This window comes from Lissotriton vulgaris, chromosome 5 (genome assembly GCF_964263255.1).
Source record: "Lissotriton vulgaris chromosome 5, aLisVul1.2, whole genome shotgun sequence".
In the NCBI taxonomy this organism is placed as follows: domain Eukaryota; kingdom Metazoa; phylum Chordata; class Amphibia; order Caudata; family Salamandridae; genus Lissotriton; species Lissotriton vulgaris.
Genome location: NC_141693.1, coordinates 20,941,530 through 20,955,623, shown reverse-complemented (window position 1 = coordinate 20,955,623; position 14,094 = coordinate 20,941,530). Strand labels below are relative to the sequence as shown.

At 54.9% G+C, this 14,094-nt stretch overlaps 1 protein-coding gene across 3 annotated transcripts in view; it reads left to right on the top strand.

Annotated features, from left to right (window-relative positions):
* Positions 1 to 12,703: 12,703 nt before the first annotated feature.
* The window catches only part of TAP1 (transporter 1, ATP binding cassette subfamily B member), a 114,250-nt gene continuing 112,859 nt past the window's right edge, over positions 12,704 to 14,094 (top strand). The window contains exon 1 of one of the 3 annotated variants that reach the window (XR_015295836.1): positions 12,704 to 12,968. The gene's annotated coding sequence lies outside the window, so the exon portion shown is untranslated. Of the gene's footprint in view, positions 12,969 to 13,241; positions 13,256 to 14,094 lie in introns of those variants that run through there. The other 2 variants (XM_086920690.1, XM_086920691.1) reach the window with 2 other exon arrangements.

The following is a 14,094-nucleotide window of genomic DNA, read 5'->3' as shown; positions in this document are numbered from 1 at the left end:
GGAATTAGCCTTTTTGCCTTAACGCCGTGCTCTGCCCCTTCTGAAACGCAGGGCAGTGCAGCAACATATTTATAACCATACGGTGCAGCCCTGAGTTTACCCACCCCAGTGCTGGTGCTAAATATAGCTGCCTAGCGCCAACGCAGGCACCCTTGTAACATGGTGCAAGGATGCCTGGGTCACGGGGATGATTGTTTCCCTTCCAGCACATAAACAGTCTTTAAATGGCGTTTTGAAACTTCTGCGTGTGCTGCTTAATGCAGCATTCATGGAAGTTACAAAACATATTTTTAAAAGATTGTTTATGTGTAGGAAGGGATACTGGTGTTTTGTTGTTTCCATCTGTGCTGCACAATGCAACACACATGGAAACAGCAACAAGCATTTACAATGCAACTGTCTCGGCATTGTTAAAGTTAGAGCTATTGGCATTGCTCATGACATTATTTTTATTTATGTTTTGGTTTTTAAAACATATAAATAAATAGCATTGTTATTTACAATGCCAATAGCTTAATCGCTCGCAAATGCGAGACCTATTGCATTTGCACCCACACAGAACCACACACACAAAGCCACCCACACACATACAGAGCCAACCACACAGAGCCACCTACACACACACAGAGACACCTACAAAAAAGATACCCACACAGAGCCACACAGACAGAGCCACACACAAACAGAGACACACACACAGAGCCACACACAGACCCCCACACACACAGAGAGCCACACATACAGAGCCCCACACACACAGCCACACACAGAGCCACACACACACAGCCACAAACAGAGCCACACACACACAGCCACACACACACAGCCACACACACAGAGCCACACACACACAGAGCCACACAAACACAGAGCCACACACACACAGAGCCACACACACGCAGAGCCCAACACACACAGAGCCCAACACACACAGCCACACACACAAAGAGCCACACACAGGGAACAGAGGCCAGAAAAAACGATCACAACGAGGGAACAGAGGCCAGAAAAGCAAGCACAACGAGGGAACAGAAGCCAGAAAAGCAAGCACAACGAGGGAACAGGGAGCAGGAAAGCAAGCACAACGAGGGAACAGGGGGCAGGAAAGCAAGCACAACGAGGGAACAGGGGGCAGAAAAGCAAGCACAACGAGGGAACAGGGGGCAGGAAAGTAAGCACAACGAGGGAACGGGGCAGGAAAGCAAGCACAACGAGGGAACAGGGGGCAGAATTGCAAGCACAACAAGGGAACAGGGGCCAGAATCACAACGAGGGAACAGGGGCCAGAATCACAACGAGGGAACAGAAGGCAGAATCACAACGAGGGAACAGGGGGCAGAATCACAACGAGGAAACAGAGGGCAGAATCACAACGAGGGAACAGAGGGAAGAAAAACAATCACACGAGGGAACAGAGGCAAGAAAAGCGAGCACTCAACAAGGGGGCACAGAGTGAAGGGAGAGCTTACCTGCGTTATCCAAGCTACGGGCCGCGACCAGGAGAGACTCAGCCCCGGCTCGGGCCCTGCTGGGCAGAGGGACGCGTGCTGCACTTGCTGCTCCCAGGGCTGCTGCACCTTCCTGCCCCTCCTCCTTTCACTCCCCTTTCCAGTGCGTGGTGCGCTCCCAGCTCTGCAGGGAGGACAGCGACAGCAGGTCCCCCTCGGAGTTGCAGTTACAATCTTCCCAGTAACATGGCAGCCGGTCTGAGGAGCGGGAGAGGATGGGAGGGAGATGGGCGGCCACAGAGCGGGAGTCAGGGAGCCGGTCAAAGGGAAAGTGCTGCTCCTGCGGGGGTGATCGCCGCATGAGTTACTGGAGCTCCATCGCGTTGGGCTGCACTTTTTGCTGCAGGGGAAAGCAGGCTCTGGGCGGGGGAGCTGGCAGCAGGCTCCGGGGGCTGGGGAATGCACAGCGGCACCGGGGATGTGCTTTCCAATACGCCCACCGCACGGACACCGGGCGCAAGGAGGGGGGGTTGTGACACTACAACACTGGCCAGTCACAGAGGTTGTAAATTAACCTAGAGTGCCATGAGGTCGCCTAAATGGACCGTGGTGTTAATCTCTCCGAAACGCCAACTCGGCCTGGCCCCTGCCAACCCAACACCTGACCGGAAAGCGTGAGCTGGGATATTGGTGTGGGGGTGATCGATGGTCAACCTCCGGGCCAGAGCCTCCTGATTGGCGAGGGTGACAATGACTAGCCTCTTTCCAGACGGCAGCAGGGTTCACAAATGACCTCTCGACGGAGTATCGGGCGTGCGAAAAAGCCACCATGCACACCCCTCTTTGCTGCACTCCCACTCCCGGCTGCTCACCCACCTTGCGTTGCTGCTGTGGTGGGCTGCTGCTCCCCCCTCTGCAGGCTCTTGTTCATGGCCTTCCACATGTTGCACCCCAGCAGGCAGAGGAGTAGCGTCGCCGTGGTCCTGCTCATGTCCTCGGCCCCGGGTGCGGTGCTGCACTGCGGATCAGAGCAGGCGCGGAGGGCAGCGCCGCAGCCGCACAGCATCAGAAGCTGGCGTCCGCCCCTGCCGCAGCTCTGCATGCTCCTGTCGTCCGCAGCACCATGCCGCCGGGGCTCCAGGGGTGTTCGCGCTGCCGGCAACCCCCGCTCTCTAGCACGCTGGCAGGGCTCCCTGCAGTCGGACCCGCATCCCTCGCTCTGCTGCTCCCACTGCCCTTTCTGCGATGACGGCGCTGCTTCTGCCTGGCAGCCTCGGTGCAGCGCCAGCGCTGTTTCGCGGCTCCCCTTGGCTGTTGCCGCTTCCCCGCTCTGCGAGGTCCGCGGGGGAGTCTTCGGAGAGTCACTGCCGGAGGCGGGTCCCTGGGGTGTGGCGGCAGCACCTTTTGTTCTGGATACAAGCCCCGCCGGTGGGCAGCCCTCTGCTGGTGAGGTGGGTGGGGGGCTCCTCTGTGCGGGATTCCTGGGCTGACTACTGCGAGCTGTGGGGGAAGCTGGCACCGGCTCTGCAAGCTGTGCGGACCGTAAACTACTTATAAACTCCTAGCCCCTATACTGTACTCAAGTCCTAAAACAAGCCAGGGAAAGCGTAAACGTGAGTGCGGCGACAGGCTGCAACCAGGTTCAGTGAAATCTGAGCTCCCGCGGCTCATGAACACAACCATCTTCCTCGGAGGTCAAGAAGAAATGCTTCGGAGAAAGCCCCGTCATTTTCGGATTCGGGGGCGTGTTTTTCATTCTCTCCGCTTCCCATTGGCTGGAATGTAAAATTCCAGCCAATGGGAAGAGGAGAGAAAGAAAACAGAAAGAAATGAAAAAACACACCCCTCAATCCCAATAAGATGGGGCTTAAACGGACAGACGCCCCTCTCGTCCAATGGCTGGCCTCCGTTTAGGAAGCCAGCCAATGGAGAAGAGGGGCGAGTTCAAGCCCCACTCTCTAAGACAAAGTCTTGGAGTGCGACTGTGCAAGAGCAGCCTTCGCTAGGCCGAGACTTAAAACAAGCATTTGCAATGCAATAGGTCTTGTATTAGGAAAGTTTGAGCTATTGGTATTGTAAATTACACATTTTTTATTTATGTTTTTTTTTTTGAAAATAGCTAAATTAATAGCTTTGTCATTTACAAAGCCAATAGATATAACTTTCGCAAATGTGACACCTATAGCATTTGTAATGCAATATGTGTTGTATTTACGTGACTTACATGTGTTGATATTACAAATAACAATGGTTTTTAATTTTTTGAAATAATTAATACTTAAATAAAAGTTATTGTACTTTATAATGGCAATAACTTAAACTTTTGTAAATAACATTTGTGAAGATGATGTTCAGTGTATTTTATTGTGACGAAAATCCAAGAACAGAAGTGAAATATTAACATCTTTTTGTTACATTTGTAATATAACTTGAAACATTGAGATAACATATTTGAACCAGTTGTTGTCTAATGGTTGCACAGATTGATGCTATGGTGGAGCTCAGTGATGTTGTGGTGCCACTGAGTGATGCTGTAGTGGTGCTGAGTGATGCTGTATGCTATGCTAGGTTTTGTTTTGCTATCCTATGTTTTGTTTTGTTATGCTATGCTATGCTGTCCTATGCTTTTATTTGTTATGCTATGCTGTTTTGTTATGCTATGCTATGTTTTGTTATGCTATGCTATGTTTTGCTATGCTATGTTATGCTATGCTATGTTATGCTATGCTATGCTTTGTTATGCTATGCTTTGTTATGCTATGCTATGTTTTGCTCTGCTATGCTTTGTTATGCTATGTTTTGTTATGCTATGCTATGTTTTGTTGTGTTTTATTATGCTATGCTATGTTTTGTTGTGTTATGCTATGCTTTGTTATGCTATGCTTTGTTATGCTATGCTATGTTTTGCTATGCTATGTTTTGCTATGCTTTGTTATGCTATGCTCTGTTTTGTTATGCTATGCTAGGTTTTGATCTGCTATGCTTTGTTATGGTAAGCTATGTTTTGTTATGCTATGTTTTGTTACGTTTTATTATGCTATGCTTTGTTTTTTATGCTATGTTTTGTTATGCTATGCTTTGTTATGCTATGCTTTGTTTTGCTATGCTAGGTTTTGTTATGCTATGCTGGTGAGGGTGTGTGAGGGTGAGTGAGGGTGTGTGATGGTTAGAGGGTGTGAGGGTGAGGGGGGTGAGGGGGTGTGAGGGTGTTTGAGGGTGAGTGAGGGTGGGTGAGGGTGTGAGGGGGTGTGAGGGTGAGGGGTGTGAGGGTGAGGGGGTGTGAGGGTGAGGGGGTGTGAGGGTGAGGATGTGTGAGGGTGAGTGTGTGTGAGGGTGAGTGAGGGTGTGTGATGGTTAGAGGGTGTGAGGGAGAGTGAGGGGGAGGGGGTGTGAGGGTGAGTGAGGGTGGGTGAGGGTGTAAGGGGGTGTGAGGGTGAGGGGTGTGAGGGTGAGGGGGTGTGAGGGTGAGGGGGTGTGAGGGTGAGGGTGTGTGAGGGTGAGTGGGTGTGTGAGGGGGTGTGAAGGTGTGTGAGGGTGGGTGAGGGTGAGTGAGGGGATGTGAGTGTGTGTGAGGGTGGGTGAGGGTGAGTGAGGGTGTGTGAGGGTGAGTGAGGGTGAGGGGGTGTGAGGGTGAGGGTGTGAGGGTGACTGAGGATGAGGGTGTGAGGGTAAGGGTGAGGGGGTGAGGGGTGTGAGGGTGAGGGGGTGTGAGGGTGAGGGTGAGAGGGTTGTGAGGGGGGTGAGGGTGAGTGATGGTGTGTGAGGATGAGGGGGGGTGAGTGAGGGTGAGGGGTGTGAGGGTGAGGGGGTGTGAGGGTGAGGGGGTATGAGGGTGGGTGAGGGTGTGAGGGTGGGTGAGGGTGAGTGAGGGTGTGTGAGGGTGAGAGGATGTGAGGGTATGTGATGGTGAGGAGGTGTGAGGGTGGGTGAGGGTGTGAGGGTGAGGGGTGTGAGGGTGAGGGGTGTGAGGGTGACGATGAGTGGGTGTGTGAGGGGGTGTGAGGGTGAGGGTGAGTGAGGGGGTGGTGAGGGTGAGGGGTGTGTGAGGGGTGTGAGGGTGAGGGTGTGTGAGGGGGGTGAGGGTTAGGGGGTGTGAGGGTGTGAGGGTGAGGGTGTGGGTGTGTGAGGGGGTGTGAAGGTGTGTGAGTGTGGGTGAGGGGTGTGAGGGTGAGGGAGGTGGTGTGAGGGTGAGTGAGGGTGTGTGAGGGTGAGTGAGGGGGTGTGAGGGTGATGGTGTGAGGGTGACAGGGTGTGTCAGGGTGAGGGTAAGGGTGTGTGAGGGGGGTAAGGGTGAGGGGGTGTGAGGGTGAGTGAGGGTTGTGAGGGGTGTGAGGGTGAGTGAGGGTGTGTGAGGATGAGGGGGTGTGAGGGGGTGTGAGGGTGAGGGGGTGTGAGGGTGGGTGAGGGTGTGAGGGTGGGTGAGGGTGAGGGTGTGAGGGTGAGTGATGTGAGGGTGTGTGATGGTGAGGAGGGGTGACCAGAGACAGACAGAGGCCACTGGAGACAGTCAGAGAGCAGCCTAGACAGGGGAGAGAGAGCGGAGAGAGGGAAGAGAGAGCGGAGAGTGAGAGGGAAGAGAGTGGAGAGTGAGAGTGGAGAGAGAGTGGAGAGTGAGAGTGGAGAGAGAGTGGAGAGTGAGAGGGGAGAGAGAGTGGAGAGTGAGAGGGGAGAGGGAGTGGACTACACAACTGCAAGGAACTCTTCAACATCGTGAAAGAGCTCTCCAACCCCAGCGCAGGAAACAACGACATCACCCCATCGCAAGACCTCTGCAACTCCCTCGCTTCATACTTCCACAACAAGATCGCGGACATACACAACAGCTTCTACAACCAACCAACGCACACCATGACCGACCAACCACCCCCCACCACCCTCCACCCCTGGACCCCGATCAGCACCGAAGACACCATCCGCACGATGAACTCCATCCACTCCGGATCACCGACCGACCCCTGCCCTCACCACGTCTTCAACAAGGCCGACGCTGTCATCGCACCCCACCTGCGAGACATCATCAACACATCCTTCGACACCACCATCTTCCCTGAGAGCTGGAAACACGCCGAACTCAGCGCTCTACTCAAGAAACCAACAGCGGACCCCACCGACCTCAAGAACTACCGCCCCATCTCGCTCCTCCCGTTTCCAGCCAAAGTCATCGAGAAGACCGTCAACAAGCAGATGGCCGCCTTCCTCGAGACGAACGGATCCCTCGACCCCTCACAGTCCGGCTTCCGTGCCAATCACAGCACCGAGACCGCCCTCATCGCCGCCACCGATGACATCCGAGCCCTGATGGACAATGGAGAAACAGCGGCCCTCATCCTCCTAGACCTCTCCGCGGCATTCGACACGGTCTGCCACCGCACCCTAGCACGGCGCCTCAGCAACATCGGAATCCAGGACAAGGCGCTGGAATGGATCATCTCCTTCCTCAACGGAAGAACACAGAGAGTCCGCCTACCACCGTTCAAGTCAGAGGCCTCCGAAGTCATCTGCGGCGTCCCTCAAGGATCATCTCTGAGCCCCACCCTCTTCAACGTCTACATGAGCCCCCTCGCGGCCATCGTACGCAAACACAACCTCAGCATAATCTCCTACGCCGACGACACCCAGCTGATCCTCTCCCTGACCAACGACCCCACCGCCGCCAGAGCCAACCTGCACGAAGGGATGAAAGAGGTAGCCGAGTGGATGACGACCAGCCGCCTGAAACTGAACTCGGACAAGACGGAGGTCCTCATCCTGGGCCCCTCACCCTCCGCCTGGGACGACTCCTGGTGGCCTCCCGCCCTGGGCACCGCACCCAAACCGACAGACCATGCACGCAACCTGGGCTTCATCCTGGACTCCTCCCTCTCCATGACCAGGCAAGTCAACAACGTCTCCTCGGCGTGCTTCAACATCCTACGCATGCTACGGAAGATCTTCTGGTGGATCCCCACCGAGACCAGGAAGACCGTCACCCAGGCCCTCGTCACCAGCCGACTGGACTACGGCAACGCCCTCTACGCCGGTACCACCGCCAAGCTCCAGAAGAGACTCCAGCGGATCCAGAACGCCTCAGCCAGACTCATCCTCGACATCCCACGAACCAGCCACATCTCCGGACATCTGAGAGACCTTCACTGGCTCCCCGTCAACAAAAGAATCACCTTCCGCCTCCTCACCCACGCACACAAAGCCCTACACGACCAAGGCCCGAGCTACCTCAACAGCCGGATCAACTTCTACGCTCCCAAACGCCACCTCCGATCAGCCAACCACGCCCTCGCCACCGTCCCCCGCATCCGAAGAGCGGCTACAGGAGGAAGGTCCTTCTCCTACCTGGCCGCCAAGACCTGGAACTCCCTCCCGACCGACCTGCGCCTGACCCAAGACCACCTCTCCTTCAGGAAGAAGCTGAAGACCTGGCTGTTCGAGCAGTAGCGGCACCTCCCCCCCCCCCCCCAGCGCCTTGAGACCCTACGGGTATGTAGCGCGCTTTATAAGTGTCACTGATTGATTGATTGATTGAGAGTGAGAGGGGAGAGAGAGTGGAGAGTGAGAGGGGAAAGAGAGGGGAGAGAGAGCGGAGAGTGAGAGGGGAGAGTGAGAGGGGAGAGAGAGCGGAGAGTGAGAGGGGAGAGAGAGGGGATGAGAGAGTGAGAGGGGAGAGAGAGTGGAGAGTGAGAGGGGAGAGAGAGCGGAGAGAGGGAAGAGAGAGCGGAGAGTGAGAGGGAAGAGAGAGCGGAGAGTGAGAGGGGAGAGAGAGTGGAGAGTGAGAGGGGAGAGAGAGTGGAGAGTGAGAGGGGAGAGAGAGCGGAGAGTGAGAGTGGAGAGAGAGCGGAGAGTGAGAGGGGAGAGAGAGTGGAGAGTGAGAGGGGAGAGAGAGCGGAGATTGAGAGGGGAGAGTGAGAGGGGAGAGAGAGCGGAGAGTGAGAGGGGAGAGAGAGGGGAGGAGACAGTGAGAGGGGAGAGAGAGTGTAGAGTGAGAGGGGAGAGAGAGTGGAGAGTGAGAGGGGAGAGAGAGCGGAGAGTGAGAGGGGAGAGAGAGAGAGTGGAGAGTGAGAGGGGAGAGAGAGCAGAGATTGAGAGGGGAGATTGAGAGGGGAGAGTGAGAGGGGAGAGAGAGCGGAGAGTGAGAGGGGAGAGAGAGGGGAGGAGACAGTGAGAGGGGAGAGAGAGTGTAGAGTGAGAGGGGAGAGAGCGTGGAGAGTGAGAGGGGAGAGAGCGTGGAGAGTGGAGAGAGAGGGGAGAGAGAGCGGAGAGAGGGAAGAGAGAGTGGAGAGTGAGAGGGGAGACAGAGCGGAGAGAGCGGGAAGAGAGAGCAGAGAGTGAGAGGGAAGAGAGAGTGGAGAGTGAGAGGGGAGACAGAGCGGAGAGTGAGCGGGAAGAGAGAGCAGAGAGTGAGAGGGAAGAGAGAGTGGAGAGTGAGAGGGGAGACAGAGCGGAGAGTGAGAGGGAAGAGAGAGCAGAGAGTGAGAGGGGAGAGAGGTCTGACACTGAGATGAGAGCGGAGAGTAAGGGGGGAGGTCTGACACACACTGAGACGAGAGTGAGAGAGGTCTGACACTGAGACGAGAGTGCAGGGACGGTGACAGCAGAGTGCGCTCTGACTCAGAGGTGACATGCGGGTGAGTGCGCCGGAGATGAGACAGAGGCCGGGACTCAGCAGTGCTGCGCTCTACCTGTTGCCACCTTCATATGAAAATGCCGATAAAGCGATTTAAACGGTAACATCAAATCCAAAGTATTACAAAGAAAGGCTGAGGATGATCACATTTTTCCCCAAATAAAGGCAGCAAGAATCATTACCAGTCTTATCAGTCTGATTAAATAGTTGTGGCAAGAAGACATTGGGCTCATGTAGTTATTATGATGCTGTGATTAATTACAAAAACACTGACTTTCACTAGCGGCTAATGTGGCGGAGAGAGATCAAAGCAAGCCTCGATCTCGTTTTTTTTCTGGGAGGGAGCATGAGCAGTATGGCTGCTTCATATGAAATGGACTATACAGGAACACGTGACTACTGCTATTATGACTGAGATGAATCTGTATGGCATCTTCTGTCAATGGCCACATTCCTTAACAGTTTAATAGTCCTGAAGGCAAGCCACTGAATCAAAGAAAATAATTAGAACAAGAGTTTGAGCTATGGCGTTGTAAATGACAATGTCTTTACCCATGTGTTATGGAGTGGATGTATATTGGAGCAGTCAGCCGTAGAATTGTGTGGCGTAGAATAATGTGGTGTGGAGTGGATTTGTGAGTGGAATTATGTAGCATGATGTACAGTGGAATTATGTGGATAGTAATTATGTGGCATTGAGATTGGACTGTAATTATGTGGATTGGTATTTTGTGTTGTGGAGTGGTATGTAGTGGAGTTTAATTATGTGGTGTGCAGTTGAACTTTGTGGCATGATGGGGCATTCTGTTGTATCGCATAGATGTATGCGATTGAGACATTCCCTCTAGGCTGCCAGGGGGCTGTGGGGGGCTAATGTTGTGCCAGTCAGTCACAGACCTCCACCTGGTGAGGAATTGTGCTGCGGCCGGGCGACTGACGCTGGAATCTGGGGCCCACGGTTCGATCCCTGGCACCACAGCAAGTCAGCCTAGCACCATGTGACTCTGGGCAATAAATTGCGTAATATTCCTGACGGCCCCCAACGCCGGGATGACTCCGGGTAACTGTTCGTGCTTTACAAATACTGGATTTACAACCCCCCTTTACTGTCTTCAGCTTGGGGACAGGGGAGAAGGGAAAGTATCTAAAAGGAAGATGTGGAGAGACCGCGAAGAGAAGGTTAGGTGTGGTAAGGGGGCAAAGAGAGGGTGGGGTGAGGGGAAAGTAGAACAGAAAAGGGAGAACACTGAAGGAGCAGAAAGGTGGAACACGGATACAAGCACTGTGGAGAGAGAGAAAAAAAACAAACGAGAAACCACACAAACCCGGGAGGAGCACACGAGACAGGAGGCATAGAGAAAGAAGAGGTTGAAATGGAGAAGAAGAGAAGACAACTGGGCAAAGAATGGGGTGAGAGGAAGAGCGTGACTGAGTGACACTGTGTGCACACGCCTACGTGCCTCGAAGCGAGCAGCAGCGCAGTGCCTGGTGACTCTCCTTGATGGCGGCAGTGTGTTTGTAAGCTGGCAGGGCTCACTGCACTTGATTACTGCCTCTAGGCGCGATCCAGTGTATGTTGCGGCTTCCAATGCACACTGGGGTAGTGACGCTTTGTGCAGCGCCGAGAGTGCATCTGCCATTACTGCAAGGCGCTGTCCATACCACGGGGCCTGCGTGAGGGTGCTACGAAGGCAGGACTGTCACTGATGTCAGCACAGCGCTCTCTACTGCTGCCAGGCACTTTATCGCACATGACCTCCACTCTGCTTCTCTCCAAAAGTCATCCCATGTTCTTTAAACCCTAAGACACGATGGATCCATCCTCGCACACAGCAAGAATTGACCAGTGTGCTCAGACTTGGTCCTCGCAGCACTAGAGCCTCGCAGCCCGATTCAGAGTTGGATGGAAGCGGGACATGTGCCAAGCCGCAGTGAATGGCCCTCTGTGCGCTATAATAGAGCGGACGGGACGTCCGTCGCAGCTTGGCAGATGTCCCGCCCGTGCTTTCTATGGTCTCGTGAAGTTTATACCAGAGAGGAAAGAAACAGCCGAACCTTCGTGGTCTGCAAGAATCCAATGTACAGGTGACTGGTGGGATGGCGCCTGCAGGGACATGTTTTATTGTGTTCACAGCGCCGCCAAATACCATCACAGTAATTAACATGCATCAAATTGGAAGTCACCCATATGTGATACGGTTATTTAGAAGGCCACACGTTACTTTTAATAGGTTGGTGACTGCAGCAAACCGAATACATGTTATTACTTACTACAAGCCACATGGACAACGATAGGGGAGATGGGCCCCCCCCCGCATTTGATAAAAGCAGGCGCTGTGCTGAAAACTGAAGTGCGGCGCTCTTGTAAGTTTAATGACGAGCACTAAAAGCGCCGGCCTTTTGAAGCTGCTGTAGAGGACAACAGCACAAGGGGGATGGGCGGGGTTGGATTGTATGTTCAGGACGTTTCGTTTCTTTTATGTTATGCATGTCAGCAGAACAGAATTTAAATAAGCGAATCTTATGAACATGGCCCGGATAGAAAGCAGCCCTCGCACATAATATTAAAAAAAGGTCCGAAATACTCGACAGGCGGTAGGTTAGGAGGGGGGTTGGATTGGAGCCAAAGGTAAACCACAACAAAGAGCACGCAGGAAATAAATATTTACAAGCAGGAGGGAGGAGGAGAAGGCCGCTGCAGCCTGAAGAGAGGGATATCGAGAGGTGGTGGGGGCAGGGTGAAGGGTTAAGGGTAGGGAGAGAAGGCACAGGCTGGACAGGCTGTGATCTGGACGCTTTGATGTGGTGTGCGAGGCGGGCAGAAAGGACGGCCGTGGGAGGTGGGAGGAGAAGTATGGAGAGTGGTGCAGGCGGGGGGCGTGGAGCAAACCCTTTGAAGAGCGTTTGGCTGCCAGGGGGGCAGAGAAGCAGATTGCCTTCAAGGCAGGAGGCAGGCAGAAGGCTCGGGCAAGCTCGTGTACGAGAGCACATGCACTCGTCGAAATCCGGATCGTAAAAAGTCAGCTTTGTGGATGGGCGGAAATTGGTCTCTCTACGAGACCTAAAAACGAGGAGAAATGAAACATTTCTCCTTGCCAGGGTAAGACCAGGTTTTTCCTGGTCTTAATATTGGTGCTGCCACCTATTTACGCCACCCTTGTAAATAGGGGGCAGCGTCAAATTCAGTGGGTGCTGCGATGAAACGCCCACTGCCCTCCCCTTTCATGCTAAGCATAGCAAGAAAGGGGGCCTTATTTACAAGGCAGCGATAAGCCACGTTAAGGGGTTAACGCTGCCTTGTATATAAGGAGAGGCCCCTATCACCACCACAACGTCACTGGTGGTGGTAGGGGCTTCCTTGTACATGTGCCCCTCAGTGTTGTGATAAGCACCTGCAGTGGTTTGTTGTTTATCCGCTCTGTTGCTGTGGCGTGTGTGGGCCATAAATGTCTCTTTTCTCACACGTGGTCGTTCTGTTTATCTATAAAAATCCAATATATGCGCCCCGCCCCCACCCCGAAGGGATGAGTCAGACCTCGGGCAGTCGGCAGGGTTGGGTAACTGAAGGGGATCCCCAGGGCGGGCAGAGCCGGGGAGGGCGGAGGGAGGAGGCCGGGGAGACGCGTCGGGTCCTTTCAGTTTCGTTTTCCTGTCAATGCTGTGACCGCAGCCAGGGGGAGTCCGGGGAGGAGACTAGGGGGGCGGGGGGGGGGGGGGGCAGAAGGTGTCAGAGAAGAGGACAGTGACAGAGAAGGAGGGCAGGACACAGAGAGGAGGGGAGGACAGAGGGGCTAGGACAGGGGAGGAGGGCAGGAAGAGAAAAGCAGAAGAGGCGGCCGGACCTCGAGAGAACCACCTGCCTCACTGCCCGGGGACCACGAGGCGGCCTCGCAGCGCTACAGGTGAGCATGGGGGGGAGCAGGAGGCGGCCTCGCAGTGCTACAGGTGAGCGGGGGGGGGGGGCAGGAGGCGGCCTCGCAGGGCTACAGGTGAGCTGAGGGGGGGGGGGCGGCTTCGCCGCGCTACAGGTGAGCATGGGGAGTGGGGGAGGGGAGCAGGAGGCGACCTCACAGCGCTACAGGTGACTCGGGGAGCACGAGGCCGCCTCGCAGCGCTACAGGTGAGTAGGGGGGGGGGCGGCCTCGCAAGGCTACAGGTGAGCTGAGGGGGCAGCTTCGCAGCGCTACAGGTGACTCGTGGACTCTGGCAGCCAGCGGCGGGTCTTCTCCTCCGGGCAGCCTGTTGTTGTCTCTGCCCCTCTCTTTGGCGGCTTCCGTGCCGTGCTCGTCTCATCCTCTCTGCCGGGACGCCTATCCCCTCTGTCGGGTCTGCACTCTCTGCCTGTCTCCCACACTCTCTCTCTGTCCCCCAAGTGTCTGTCCGTTCCTTTCTCTCTCTACCTTCCCCTCTTCTTTGGTTCTGCTGCCCTCTCTCTACCTGTCCTCTTCTCCACCCTCTGTGTTCACTTCACCTCTTCGCCCCCTCTGTTCAGTCTCTCCCCGGAGTCCCCCCTCACACCTGTCCCTCTCTTCCTGCCCTTGTTTCTCTCTTGCTGTCTCTCTGGCTGCCCTGTTTGTGGCGCCTACTGCTTCTCTTTCGCTTTCACTTCTGTCTACCTTTGCCCCGCTCTGTCTCCGCGACAGAGAGATGGTCACTCAGCACACTTCTCTGCCACTCTCTGTCTCTCTGCCAGTCCAGGGATGGACCCACTGCCTGCCCCACTCTCTGCCCCCCCTTTCCACTGACCGCCCCTGTAAATTGCCCCTCTCTCCCTCTGGGTGCAAACGCTGGCACGGATGCCAATCACAGGGGCCCGCTGTGTGCGTCAGGAGCTCATGTGCCCCCCGCGCCAGGGTCTGGAAGCGTCCACGGTTCACGTGGGTATGTTGCCCCTTCTTTGATGCCCGTTCGACCTGCTGAAACTCACGAGGCAAAAGAGGCCAGTATGAAGTCTGTGCCCGGCGGTAATACCAGGGAGTGAGTGTGCAACGACCCGGTGTTACCGCAGTGTGCAATCTGTGCCCAGCA